At 32.4% G+C, this 14,710-nt stretch overlaps 1 non-coding gene across 1 annotated transcript; it reads right to left on the bottom strand.

The window, feature by feature from the left end:
• Positions 1-14,590: 14,590 nt before the first annotated feature.
• On the bottom strand, positions 14,591-14,710 carry LOC121392429. The gene has a single exon (XR_005960492.1). It is a non-coding gene; the product is annotated as a 5S ribosomal RNA (ribosomal RNA).

Below are 14,710 nucleotides of genomic sequence, written 5' to 3'. Positions count from 1 at the left end.
CGAAAATGGCCTTAAGTTAACTAGAAATATTTATATTGACAATGATGAATACAAGGAGGGAAATGAAATACAACATCCAGAGTGCATATCACCAATCAGAACTAGATAAAGAATGTTATAAATGGCCAACATCAATATAGCAATGAAAATGAAATGATACTCATATAAAATAGAAATATATACCTTGACAAGCAGCGTGATACTGATGAAGAGAGGGAGGAGGAATGATTAATAAAGAATGAGAGGGATTGGTAACAGATTTGTAGATGAAAGGACGATAAGTATATGAAATAACAAGGACTAGAATAGATCTGAGAATGACATAATAAATATATTATTCATTATAGTAAAACTATGAAATAATAACAGGATCTCAAGTCTATCGGATACGTGATAAAAAGCAGTTATATCACCTGAAAGTGACCCAAACTACAAAGACAAACCTTCCTTAAAGAACGTCAGTAGGGTTGTACTACTATATATATATATATAGGAAGGGCTAGACTTTTCAAATTTCTAAACTTATTTTCTGGGCCTAATAAAACACTCTAAATTCAATGCCTTACAATGATATGGTTGGTACTTCATTAGTATACAGAAGATATCTAATGTGCTTATTATGAAAATAACCAGCAACCGTGACAAGCTAAGTACCACAGATCAAAAAATGCAATGAAGATGGGACAAGTAAACAACATAATTTTAATGACAAAATGTGAACTAGTAATGAAGGAGAGGGAGATGGAGTAATAAACAAAGGATGAAGGAAATTGTAATGGCCTTGTAAATGAAATGAATAGATAAGTATATGAAGGTGCAAGTGGGACTAGTAGATAGTGAGAAATTAAAAAAATAATGTAAATTATTGCTTATAGAGCTATGAAGTACGGTGGTATGCATCTCAAGTTTTACCAGATGATGAGGAAAAAGCAGACATAATTCAACATTAAAGTCAGTCATAATAATGAAGATCTATATAAACTTGCGCATGCAAAAGTTTCATAATATTTATTTTATATAGGGCAATCAATTTGCTTAGCGAGCTAATCTTATTATCTAGTAATTTTTCAATTTTAGTATATTTACCTTGCATATTCAATTTTTTGGTTTTCAACTGTCTTCTTTTTTTCAATGGTCTTTCTGATTTGCCCAAACAAACTTTGTTTAATCTAATATGGCCTTTTTGTTATGTTTTGTAGCACTAGATCAATGTTGCTACCAATTGAAACTCTCATGTATTAATTAGAATTAATACAATGGGAAGTTAAAAATATCACTTTGCATATTGCTTCATGCACATGCAAGCATTGATATATTATCAATCTATCTCTATATGTGTGTATGGGCTGTGTGTCTAGTATGGTATTCAAACACTAACAATATTTGAATTGCCAGAGAGGCCTACAGTAACCACAAGCTACCTGTAGTAAGTAGTAACTGAAATTTTTTTAAATTTATTACTGTTACAAAATATCAATGTTATTGTAATCTCTTTAATAACAATTTTCCTAAAGCTTAATATCAAATAAAGCAGCAAAATTAAAAGTTTCAAGTTATTAGAAAAGATCTAAAATGATAACTAATAATTAGTTAAAAGCTATAATAAATGACCAAAGTACAAATGAAAAAATACAATAATGTATTTACAAACTGAAAAACATAGCAATAAAGATGGACACTGAAACAAATGTCATAGAAACTGCAATGGACAATAGGAGAACTTGATGAAGGTGATGGACTGGGAGTAACAGATACTGTAGATAAAAAATAATAATATTATAAGTTTTAAATCACAAAACAATGATGCATGTTATATCATTTAAAAATTTCATATACGCATTACAAGTCCTCTAAATTAAACACATATATGAAAATTTAGTAAAAATAGATATAGTCTCTTCACTATATGAATTGTGACAAGGATATAATAAAATCTTTATCAATTATAGTCTACTATAAAAAGTGCCCCCCTCATTTTAACTTAAACGTGTTATGTGACCTTCACTATCTCTTTTTATGTGGTAATGCCCCCATGAAGTTGTAGACAGATATACCTATACATGCAAGTAGATGTAATTAATTCAGTAAGAAATGTTCTAAAAATATATTAACACAAACAATGTAAGTAATACTATTAATCTATAAGTTCTTTACAACTTGGCAAAACACAACTTATTTGAAATATATGGATCTCACTATATACATAAGATATGTATCATTAAATTAGACTACAGAATTTATTAATTAATAGAATATTTAGTCCTTTAATCTCATAAATGAAATGACTTGTTGATAGTACATGGTAGTGGTTACAAGTTACATCATATGTACAAAACAATTTGTGAAGTCAACTTACTAAACTACTTTTAATTAATGTATTCAAAATTATACACAATTATAGATGGGACTTACCATTAGGTACACGATTACATCGCTGAAGACATATTTTGATCAACAAATGCACCACGGTGATGTATGTCGACAATTGTTGCAGGAGTTGTGAAGCTACTAACTGATCCTCCCCCATGCCCATAATACGTTATGACAAACATTGAGATCTACATGCTTGACCACTAGTATCAGCACTGACAATGAGACGATTGAAAGAGAAAGACAATTTACCACCTATCCTTTCAGTCATTGTGTTAGTAAAACTCTGTATGTGTATATAAGTAGGAATTGTATTCTAGTGCAGAATATCTAAAAAGATTTATAAAATACAATTATTTAGAATATTTGCTTACCTGTCTTCTACAAAGAATTATTGCCAGTTCCATCATCAGCTGCAATGCAATATCAGAGTTTAGCTAGATTACCAAAAAGATATGTATATGTTTTATTGACTCATGAATGTAGGACTATTTATATAATTGAATATTAAAATGTAATGTTACTTCACATTTAAATAATTTATCACATAACAATTATAGGACAGTACTGGATAGTAGAGGTGAACTTATGTATTTAAATTCAGGCTTTTAATGGCATATATGCAGTATTATTTTTACTGCAAGTTTGCATATGCACAATATCATGTGTACATGCAGAACTAGTAATTTTTTTAATCAGCAAAATGATGCACCTAATTTTTTTCTAAGGGATGAGTCTGGTACGTGTGTGTTGCTAGGTAGCCCAACAATAACAGAACTTTGGACACGCTATAAGTATGTGTGAGTGCAGGTATATAAATTTAACCCTTTGTTTATAGAGGCACTATGATTGTCCTTGACAGCCACCTAAGGCATTCCCAGATTGTCAAATATATGATGGAATAATGTATACAATATACAAGTAAAAAATACATGCATTATAACAAAAAATGTTCTGTAATGTTATACGTAATACATTATGCAAAATTACTTTTGCTACAAACAACATGTCATACAGGTGATGCTACACACAGCCATATAAATTAAATACTCTAGTATCATAGAACTATTATACAAGGATGCAACAGCTAGAGTAAACGACACAGCTATTTTGAATTACTTTAAAGTTTGTCGGATAAGCGCCATTTGTCTTTCTCACGCAACATTTGTTGTTTCTTTTTTCCATTTTATAGCTGAAGATACTGTCATTGCCAAGTTTAATAACAATTCAAATTATCATTAATAAAGATAGTTTGTAAACTTAGACACTAATGATATCGATATCCAATGAATATAACCATCATGAGTCTTTCTACTAGACACCTCTTGTCAGACAATAATTACAATTTAATATACAGGAACTTACATATTTCGAGTTGCAGAGAAAGAAAACTACAGCAACCCATGTATTAGCAGCAGTCGTAACTGAAACATTAAAGTCTACATGAGTCCATCATCACTCACAATCCAAGTTAGACATATGATGATGCAGGTGAAGGTGACCAAGTCATACTGCAAAAAGGTGTCAGGGTAGGAGGTGGACTGGGACTGGGAGATGGACTGGGACTAGGAGAAACTAAAAAACATGAAAAGAAATTATATATAAATCTAAATCACAATTATCAAGGTATATAGAAAAAATACAGTCATGCATTTCATCAGAAGGCAAATATATAGTCAGACTTCACAAGTTATCATTTCTATGACAACTAATTTCCTGAAGAGATGATGTGTTTATGTAATGCTAAACCGTTTGTCAACATAACGTAAATGAAAATTAACTGAGAAGGCTTAAATCACAACTTCGTGAATATTAGCATTAAAAATTTCAGACAAGCGCTGTGTGGCATGTTCACTGACCCACTTTTCTCTGACAAAAAACAATAAGCGTGCACACCTGTACATATACATAGATTGTAATCAACAAATAAAATTATATTTGACAGAATTTGCAATTTAAAACAAGTAATAGATTTTTAAAACTATTATGTAAATAATTTGATCATAATTATTAAGTCCTTATTAAAATATAAACATAACTCTTCACAAGCCACATCAAATTTACACAATATTTGATAAGTTTAAATAATCAATCATTTTTTCAGTAGTATGAATGCAGTTTGTTTGCAATTAAATTATATAGAATGCACTTACCACACCAGGTACACGATCACACTGCTGAAGACCATATTTGATCGGCAACATGCACCTTGTAATGTATGTCGTTCAAATATGCAGGAGTTGTGAAGCTAGTGACTAATCCTCCCATGCCCAGATTACAAAATGACAGACATTTAGATCTACATCTTGACCACTAGTATCAGCACTGACAATGGAGACGAGTGAAAGAGAGAAAGACAAATCACCCAACTTATCCTTTCAGTCATTGTGTTAGTAAAACTCTGTATTGTGTCATAAGTAGGAATTGTTCTAGTCGCAGCATATCTAAAAAGATTCATGAAATACAATTATTTAGAATATTTGCTTACCTGTCTTCTACAAAAGAATTATTCCCAGTTCCATCATCAGCTCCAATTGCAATATCAGAGTTTTAACTGGATATATACAAAAGACATTACTTATATTTGTGATTCTTAATTAATTGTAGTATTTTAACCTTTTATTAATAATATTTTATTATCTGCAATTATTGAAAGTACTGAACTGATATAGTAAAACATTAATGCATTTAGGATTCAAATTTAAGGACATATTCTATTATATCTATTGCATTGTCTGCAGATACATAATAATAATTATATTTTCTCTGGTAGAAGTGATTGTTGGATTTAATCAATATTTTACATACAAAATATTGTTATAAAGAATGCCATATATGCAGCATTGATATTATGCAAATTGAAAGTAAATGTACTATCAGATCGAAAAATTATATACATAAAGATATATATATTATGTACTCCAGCTAGGTCGGTGCCTATTAAGAACACAAAATAAATTAGTTACTCTGTAAAAACTGATTTATTTATCCATGTACTATCAGATTGATTTTAGTCAATCCTATATATAATACATTAGAAATGGAAACAGTTTACACCAACTATTTGCTATATACATGCAACTTGTATAAACATATATATGTTTGTAAATCAACTACATTAATATTAATGAGTGTGTCCATAATATTTAATAAAGTGGTTCACATTATATGACATCCCCCTTTAAAATGCACGAACAACATTTCTTCTATTTTGAAATATTAATAAACTGCAATTACATTTCTTCCTAACTGCAACAACAGTGTTATTCACTTCAGTACTTTCGTTATATTTTAGAAATAGAACTTGGCAAAATTAAATAGCCAATGGGTGTGGTTTCAAAGATAATATTACAAACGTAATTAATACTATAAGAATACAACCGGAATAATTAACTTTAATGACAGTTAAGCTCGTGGTATCAACAGAAGTGATACGATGTCTGCAATAAAAAAATTTAATAATCTCTCGTAACATTATTTACGCGTCACTTCAGTCATGTTATTCGCTTATTGTGTCTGTAGGGCGCATTAGTCACTCTATACAGAGCTTCTATAAAGCACATGTAAAGCAAGGGCAAAGAAATAGGAAGTAGAAATTAATGTCCGTCTTGGCTTCCGCTTACCCTTTGCAATGCGCGTTTCCATTTTCCAGTCTTGTATACTATGTCATGGTGATTGAAGAACAATTTCATTGCCTTAACTTTAATACGAAACATTAGTGGAAAAAAAACGCACGTTTAGAGTCCAAACATATATAAGGAATTACCTTCATGCATATTGCTTTCGAGTGTTTACATATCGATATATATACATAGATATTATATATATATATATATATATATACATCACTTATATCGATCAGAGTAACAATGACAACTTTGTGTACAGGAACTTACCATATTTCGAGTTCCAGTGAAACCTACAGCAACCCATGTATTAGCTGCAGTAGTAACTGAAACATTAAAGTCTACACTGAGTCCATCATCGCTCACTTCCCAACTTAACACATATGATGATCCCAGCAGGTGAAGGTGACCAAGTTCCATTGCATTGAGCACTAGCAAAACATTACTAGGCTAGCTAACAAGATAATTTGAAGAAACTGCATTTTGTTTATAGATTGGTTGCGACGCGCTACACTGAGCAATCCTGCAAACTCTGAAATTACACCTTTGCAACTTTTGTCTATTTATATTTCACGCTGTTATCAATGCCACGCCTCCTCTATCGATTTATGATGTCATTATACGATAAGCCTTAGCTCTGGTTTTTCTAACATAACTTTGTCTATAAATACTCAATATACTAGTGATCTCTATGAATATATCAATAACAATACATTATCAAGTTAATTTCCGACTCACGTTCAAATACTTAATTAATGTTTTAAGGGCTTCCTTCATATCCTCCTGAATTGCTCTCAGCGTAACATAACAAATCCAAGCAAAATCATCAGTCATACACTTTTTTTGTATTCTTTACTCCACTATATACTAGCAATAGTAAATTAATATAAAATCAAATCTTAGAATTGATTTTTTTTGGTGTAGACGATTCTTTATATAAATCTTTATACAAATTAGCCTCATCAGTTTAGATAGATAGCTAATCACAATAGAGGATATCATACTTTGATCAGATATCATACTTGTATACCAATGAAGTACACAAATATGAGCAATTACAAGTCATTTAATGTGACATCGAATGAATACATTCATAATAAATTCATATAATAAGAGTATAATTTAATCACCACTTTTATCATCGATATATGCATGAGAACCCAAATACAAAAGCAAACTTACACAATTTGATTTCTTGCCTTATAAAGTAGTCTATATACTTTAATGGGTACAATAACAAGTACCTGTTGGATAATTGCCAGATCATAAAAGACAAATGACCATATAAGTGATTCTTATTGTACCTAGCAAGTCATGCATGCATGACTATCACTTGTGTGGGTTGGCACTTGTTTCTTTGTGTGTCAAAATATTACTATCTATAAGTTTGTAAGTTTAGTTAGATCTTAATTGAAACAAGCATATCACTGTCATATATTTATCAGGGGTTGTTTGTTCAATACCTGTATTGATTAATGTACTTTATAAGCAAAAATTAGCGATATAGTTTAATTAAAAATAATGTTGTGATAATCGAACTCTTCTTCATTCTTAAGGTGGGGAATTGATATATTGACATATGCTATATAAAAAGAGATGTGCATGATTGTATTAGCACAAACCTTATGTGCATGTACAATAGTCTATGACACACTGCATGTAGGATAATAATAATAATAATAATAATATGTATATTATATGTATATGTATGTATATATATATATATATATATATATATATATATATATATATGTATATATATATATAAAGTATGTAGTATTTTGATTAATAATTATGTATGATGTCATATTTTTCCCATCTTAGTGAGGTGTGTTTTTTTTACCAAAATGAGAGAGATATGAAGTATGAACTCCTACATGATTGATCGTTAGCTCACAAATTGTCCCTCCTCACTACCATTTTGGGTAAACCACATCCTAAAAGCTTTATTGTTGGGTGTGGCTGTAAACTCCTTTCACTAATCCCAGGATCTCCAAGACATTTCCTGCTGGAACATGGCTTGTTCATCCTTTCTCGTTGCATTTGAGTTTGTGATACAACTGTTTTATTATTCATATTCAATAAAAAAAGTCTCATTATAGCACAGACAATAAGTACTTTATTATCTATTGTTATGTAACACCGGCACCGTCCAGACTAAGCCAGACCACAATTATATTTTTTATTTTATTTTATTTATTTATTTCACAAATAAAACACTCAATAGCATATGCTAATAGAAAGAGTGCACAAATATGGAAACAATAATTAGATAAAGTATCTTAAATAATGAATAGATATACACATACATATACTAGTGTGAATGGTGAAAATGATATTTTAGTTTTGATTTAAAAATTGAAATTTGAGTCACATGATTTAATTTCATGAGGAAGAGAATCCAGAGAGAAGAAGAAGGAATGAAAGAGTAAAAGGCAGCAGATGAACGGGCAAAAAGGGATTGAAATGTTGTTAGTATGGTAGTAACTTAGGCATGTGACATTCCATAATAGACCCCCTGCAATAGGCGTGTCAGTTAGCAGGCGCCAGTTTCCTGTCGGCCATTTTGGTGTACATGTGGACTGGTAAACTGGAACTGAGACATGGTGATATGTGTGATTGTTGGCTGTGGAAATCGATCTGGAAGAGATAGAGGAAAGCGTTTCTATAGGCTGCCAGCTATTATAAGTAATAAGGAACACAGACAGAAGCTTGAGCAGAAAGAGACGGGATGCATGGTTAGCAAAGATTAGAAGAGAAGACATATCACCTGAACACTACTACAACATTCAAGTATGTTCAGATCACTTTATTTATTGATCTCGTTTCGCTCTCAATGCTTCTATCTCTTCTGCCGTAACTGTAAAACGACATGATTAGCTACTTGTAGCAGATCTCCATAAGAATACTGCAAGTACTCCGGTTTTAGTAGATTCAGCAAGCACACAGAAAGTTGTTTGCTCACGGACTTGGGAAACGTAACTGTCACTATACGGGTCCACCAGTGACAATATGGCTGGCTTTGTGGGACAATTTCCTAATGATTTAAAAAAAAACTGTCAATTCCTCATCTGTAGGACGTGAGACTTGACCCGTGCGAGATGAACCACTCGAAGAAAACAGGGTTGGGCAGTAGACAAAGTAGGACAGTTGTTTGTTGAGGAGGAGGAAACTGGTGAAGGTGATGGCGAACGAGACACTGATGAAGATGATGGAGGAAGACAGAATGCTCTGACTTCGTTTTTTCCAATGAAACTTATTTCTCTAACAGGAGCATAGGTAACAGTTTTCACTGCATTGGGTATAACCCAGTAAGCCTTTCTCTGAGTCACTGTCAGTGAATTGCGATGTCTCACACCAGATTCAATATCGCCCACAAAAGGGTAGCTACATGGGAGCAGGTCTCCCCAAACCGGCCATACAATCACAGTGCCCTGCTACAATCTTCCATTACTTTCACATATTACCCATGGGACAAGGGGGTTTACTGCTAAGCCTTTGAGAATGATTGACCTATTAAATAAGAATATATAAACTATATGATTCATATACATTTCATACTGACCTTAGCAATACAAACTCTATGAGTATCATTTGGAGCTTTCACCAAAATCTCTCTAACACCCATCCTGCCCAAAAAGTGGCAATAGCAATCCATGCTCTTATAGTTGACAAGGTCTTCTCCAGTGTAAGGGCTTGGTGGTAAACAGAAGGTACATGGCAACATGGACACTAGTCCACAACTTGGCCACAGGTCAACATCATCTTCCCATTCACTTCTGGTGGTTTCATATGGATCTAGCCCACCCATTTTGTCCAACTTCTCTTTGTAACGTGCCTTGGCTTTGGAAATCTTTAAGAGAATCAATATAACCAGGTAAAAAACGCAGTATTCTTGGAGGCCATATGTACACCAAAATGGCCGACAGGAAACTGCGCCCGCTAACTGACACGCCTATTGCAAGGGGGTCTATATAATAATAGTGATGGAAATCGCAAACAGCCACCATGATAGGGTTCTCCTAAGGCATAAACAGATCTTTTCATCAAGAAGAAGGGTGCAAGATTTTAGATGACAATTAGCATACTACCAGTGGTAGCCTACAAAACATAGGCGTATCTACATAAGGGCAAACAGGGGCATTGCCCTACTAAAAATTTCCACTATGAACTTTTTTATAATTTATTTAAAGATACTCCTACTTGATACTTCATAGCTCTACCCACTTACAGTAATTTAAAAACCCACATGGTGTGTTCAAATAACCAGCTGACTTTACTTGTAATTAAATGCAACAATGAAAGGTAGAGCTACAATATGTATTTTTGGGCTGGAAACAGTAAGAGTTCTAGAGTTGAATAAGTAGATTCAGTTCATTCAGTTGATGTTGAACTTGAAGTTAGTGACAGTGAGGTTACTGAGAGTGATACTAATGATGGTAAGTCATTGTCACGGTCTTCACGTATAAGTCACTAGATAAACTATTGCTTGTAGTTAAGTATAAAGCTATCACAGTCTGTTCAGACGTTTTTCCTACCTTAAAAGAAAGCTGTCATAATAGCAATGACATTTGGAACTAGTACAGCGACAGTAGAGTGGTACCTTCTCTTCCGTCAGAAGAATAAAGACTCCCACGTTCTACCATATCAAAACTCAGTAGAAGATCTAGCAATTTGAATATAGAAAGAAATCTTTCCTCTAAGTTGTGGAATAATCTTCCAAGTTTAGTTATTAACATTGCACAAGTACACAAGAACGCTAAAATACCTTTATTATAACCAAGTAGTAATTAACCAGTAGTTATTAAATATGAATATTAATGACCCTCTATTCCACTACTAGATACGCCTATCCCTACAAAGACAGATGACGTTGAACATTAAACCAGAAGTATTTTGGACCACAATTACTATTGCTACACTTGTTCAACATTATACAGATCCCACTAACTAGGTGTTATATGTATATCGGAAACAAGCAACAGAAAAAGATTAAAACAAAATAACAACAGATAAAATAATAAATAAAAATGAGCAATAAATCACTTAGTATACTTTATGTCAATTGGAAGGAAACTATGCATGTTTACATTTCTGTATTACAGCCTCTCACAATTAATAGTGTATTCAATGATGATAACACTCACTGTAGCTCTTATGAACATTAATTTTTTTTTATTATAGGAGTTAATTACCAATGCGGCAATCACAAAATATTCTTAACACAAACGGTCCATAAACATTCATTATCATTTTATATAATAAATATGGAGTGGAACAGCAAACATCAATCAGTCACTAATAACTCAAAATTTAATTCATAAAACATGTGATGATTCCACATGTAGTCTCTTTCAAGTGTGTGTAACAAAGAGGTGGCAAGAGTGTCCATGTCATAAGTTATCTTGATCTTAAATTAGTACCAGTAGGGATAAATGCTTTAAGGAGGAAAATCCGGTGGCTTTCGTGTTAAGTTAATCCAAATATATCATTTATTCAAACCTGTCACTGTTTAATTCTCTTATTTAGAAAAGTTCTAGCTATGGGTTTTAACTAACATATTGTAATTGAATTTGCAGGTAGATAATATTGTGGTAGCACAGGGGTCTGAGTGTTAATAGTAAAGGTCTGACCTGTTACTGTACTGCTAAATGATCAGGTACATCATGACAGTAATAGCGGCAGAGTTGAATTCCTGTGTTGTTCTCTCTGGTTGGCATCAGCCTTGAACAGCAGCCAAAACTTCTTTCACCATCCATAAATGCCCTTTAAATTCTTCCCTGTATGTAAAAGATAGGATGTATCCAAAGGTTTATATGTGAGTTCTGTTGTTTCTTCCTGGATACAAACAAAGTTGGACACCTAATGAATCACATTAATTATATTCATATTTAAAACATGAGCTTAGCGACTAGATCAAAATACCAAATAGTTGCTTCACTCTAATAGTCTTACAAACTTCAAAGCAGAAGCTACTGAAGGAAGACAATAATGGTTTGCAAGAGACAGAGGGAATGAAGACAAGCAGACAGGACAGAAAGAACGATAAGATTTGTGAAGGGAATGAATAGAAGCAGAGAATGTAGATAAGAGATAAGAAAGGCTCACAAAAATATTGGCTCTACTACCATCTCTATCATCTAACACTCTTTTATTTATCATTCTAGATGTTGTATCAATTTTTGTTACATCCCTCACTCAATGACCTTTACACAATTTAATTAACTTGATTCCTTCATTACATACAGGCTACTCACAGATTTTGGTTTTGATTTTTCAGCAATCAGAACAATCATTCATGCACTAATTTGTAGTCTATAGATGAGAAGGAAATATTTGCTATTATGTGAGAGATATATATAAGGTATATATATGATATGAATATCATCATATAATTACTGGAGTTTTGTTTATAACTGATCTTCAATTTTTTTTTCAAACACACATAATCTGTATTTGTAACTATGCATGCAAATGAAGTTTGTATGAAGTGGAAAACTCCAGAGAAGCAATGGGACATATTTACATTTTATGATGCTTATTAAAGTCTATAAAGAAAATAATGTAACATTCAAGTACCTGAGTTAGACAAGTTAATTGTCATCTACTATTATTCCTGTTATCACTGACTATACTAGTATTAGTAATGTTATTGAGGTAATGTCCAATACCGGTACCTGCGCTTGACAAATTAATTATCATCTACTATTATCCTTTTTATCACGGGCCAGTGGCTGTACTGGTATAGTAATTGTTACAGAGGTTGGTTACTGGATGTTAATGTCCAATACCTGAAGTTGACGGACAAGTTAATCGTCATCTGTTGTACCTGTTATCACTGGCTATGCTGTTATTACTAATGTTCCATACACCTTTTATCTTCAGACTATATACAAATACTGGAAGTACATGTATACTGTCAAAAACTTGTCAATGTAATTATGTAATGAAGCCATCATTTGATCCATATAAGGACAAGTGTTGTTTTGGACTGAATTATTTTAGTACTGGTTCAGGTTCTTTTTTTGCTCGTCGTATCTTTAGTCATTACTGGTGCTACTATAAGTTTGGATGTGTTACCAACCATCGTAGTTGTTATTTCAAATGAATAGGGAATATCTCAAATATTTCTTTTATTTGCTTAGATCTACCTTCTGATTTCAATTTTCCTGTTTATGTCATCATATATGAACGAATGTATGAATATCCAGTCATAATGTGAACAGAAACTTTAGAATCAGTGGTATTGTAGTATTCCTGAAGTATTTATTTAATTCTAAACAAGTAGGATCAAATTGGTGCCATTGTTGCATACTCCCATTTTCGCCTACTCCCGTTTCGCACTACTAATTGACGACCAGTGCCATTTTGCCTACTCAATGCAAAATGTGATAAAAAATGATAGAGTATTTGTAAAAAATAAAAAAGGTTAAAAATCATCTAATAGTCAAGTAGTTCCAACACAACTTCTATTTTATCAAATATGTATAAAAATATCTTTGCTCATACATAATTTTTTTTTCCTTTTTTTTTTTGATATTTGTGCCCTTCAGAGATAAGTGATCTTGGCTCTCTCTGAGTGTGATAAACTCCATGATCCTAATTGAATGGTGGCACTGGTTTAGGTAACACCTTTTTATGTGAAACTCACATCAAAACCATCATGTATTTATGGTATTCATGAATTGTATAGCATTTTGCATGAGTAGGCAAAATGGCACTGTTGGTCAATAAGTAGGCAAAATGGGAGTAGGAAAAATGCGGAGTAGGCGAAATGGGAACTAAACCGTAGGATCATCTGTTAAAGTCTTGTTCACATTAGCCCCAATTTCAAAGATTAAAGAGATATCTAAGACGCCACTTTAGTACCACATTTCTAGTTCAGATGATATGGATCTTCAGTGCATCCAGCATACAGGATCCCTAGGTATTGGGTTAAAAACTATTCCCAGTGTCATTGGTGTCTGGTAGTGGTATTGATATGAGATTCTCTATTACCTGATAGAGGTGAGTACAATAGTGTCGGAAAAATAGATTAGTGAGCATTGTAATAAGGATGAAGTATTGAGTGCACATATAAAAATACATTTTATACAGTCATGTGCCTACAATGTACTGTGTATGTGCAATACTGTGAGTTCTGTTTCTGTTAATAAGTATTAACACAGTGACAGATCACTACTAATGTACAGCCTACATTGACTAATACACTACTGAAAATTGTTGGTATCAGTATGGTGTGGCAGATACGTTCTTTTAATTATTACTGAAATATTCAGATAGACCTTTCATTATAAATTTTGGATTTCTGTGTAATTTTTTACTATTTATGTGCAAAAGTATAATTGTTATAAGTAAGTACAACATACTTAATAGAAAACTCTTCTTCTGTAGTGATATTCTAAATAATACATTCATATCTTTATATACCTACACATAGATATATATATATATATATGACTCACTTATGCGTGCATTTAAAAATATAAAAAGAATTGGAAAAAAACTAAAAAAAAAAAAAAAAAAGTAAAAAGAAAAGAAAAAAAAGTATGAATTAAGTAAAAAGAAAAAAAAAGAAGTAAAAGTAAATGCTGAGTCTGCCAGCACCAGCAATTCCCGGGCGGTCTCCCATCCCAGTACTACGCTGGCCCGACGTTGCTTAACTTCAGTGTTCAGATGGGAACTGGTGCTTTCAACGTGGTATGGCCGCAGAC

The sequence above is a fragment of the Gigantopelta aegis genome, unplaced genomic scaffold (genome assembly GCF_016097555.1).
Source record: "Gigantopelta aegis isolate Gae_Host unplaced genomic scaffold, Gae_host_genome ctg3801_pilon_pilon, whole genome shotgun sequence".
NCBI lineage: Eukaryota > Metazoa > Mollusca > Gastropoda > Neomphalida > Peltospiridae > Gigantopelta > Gigantopelta aegis.
Note: the sequence above shows the minus strand (reverse complement) of the source record. Positions and strands in the feature narration are given on the sequence as shown.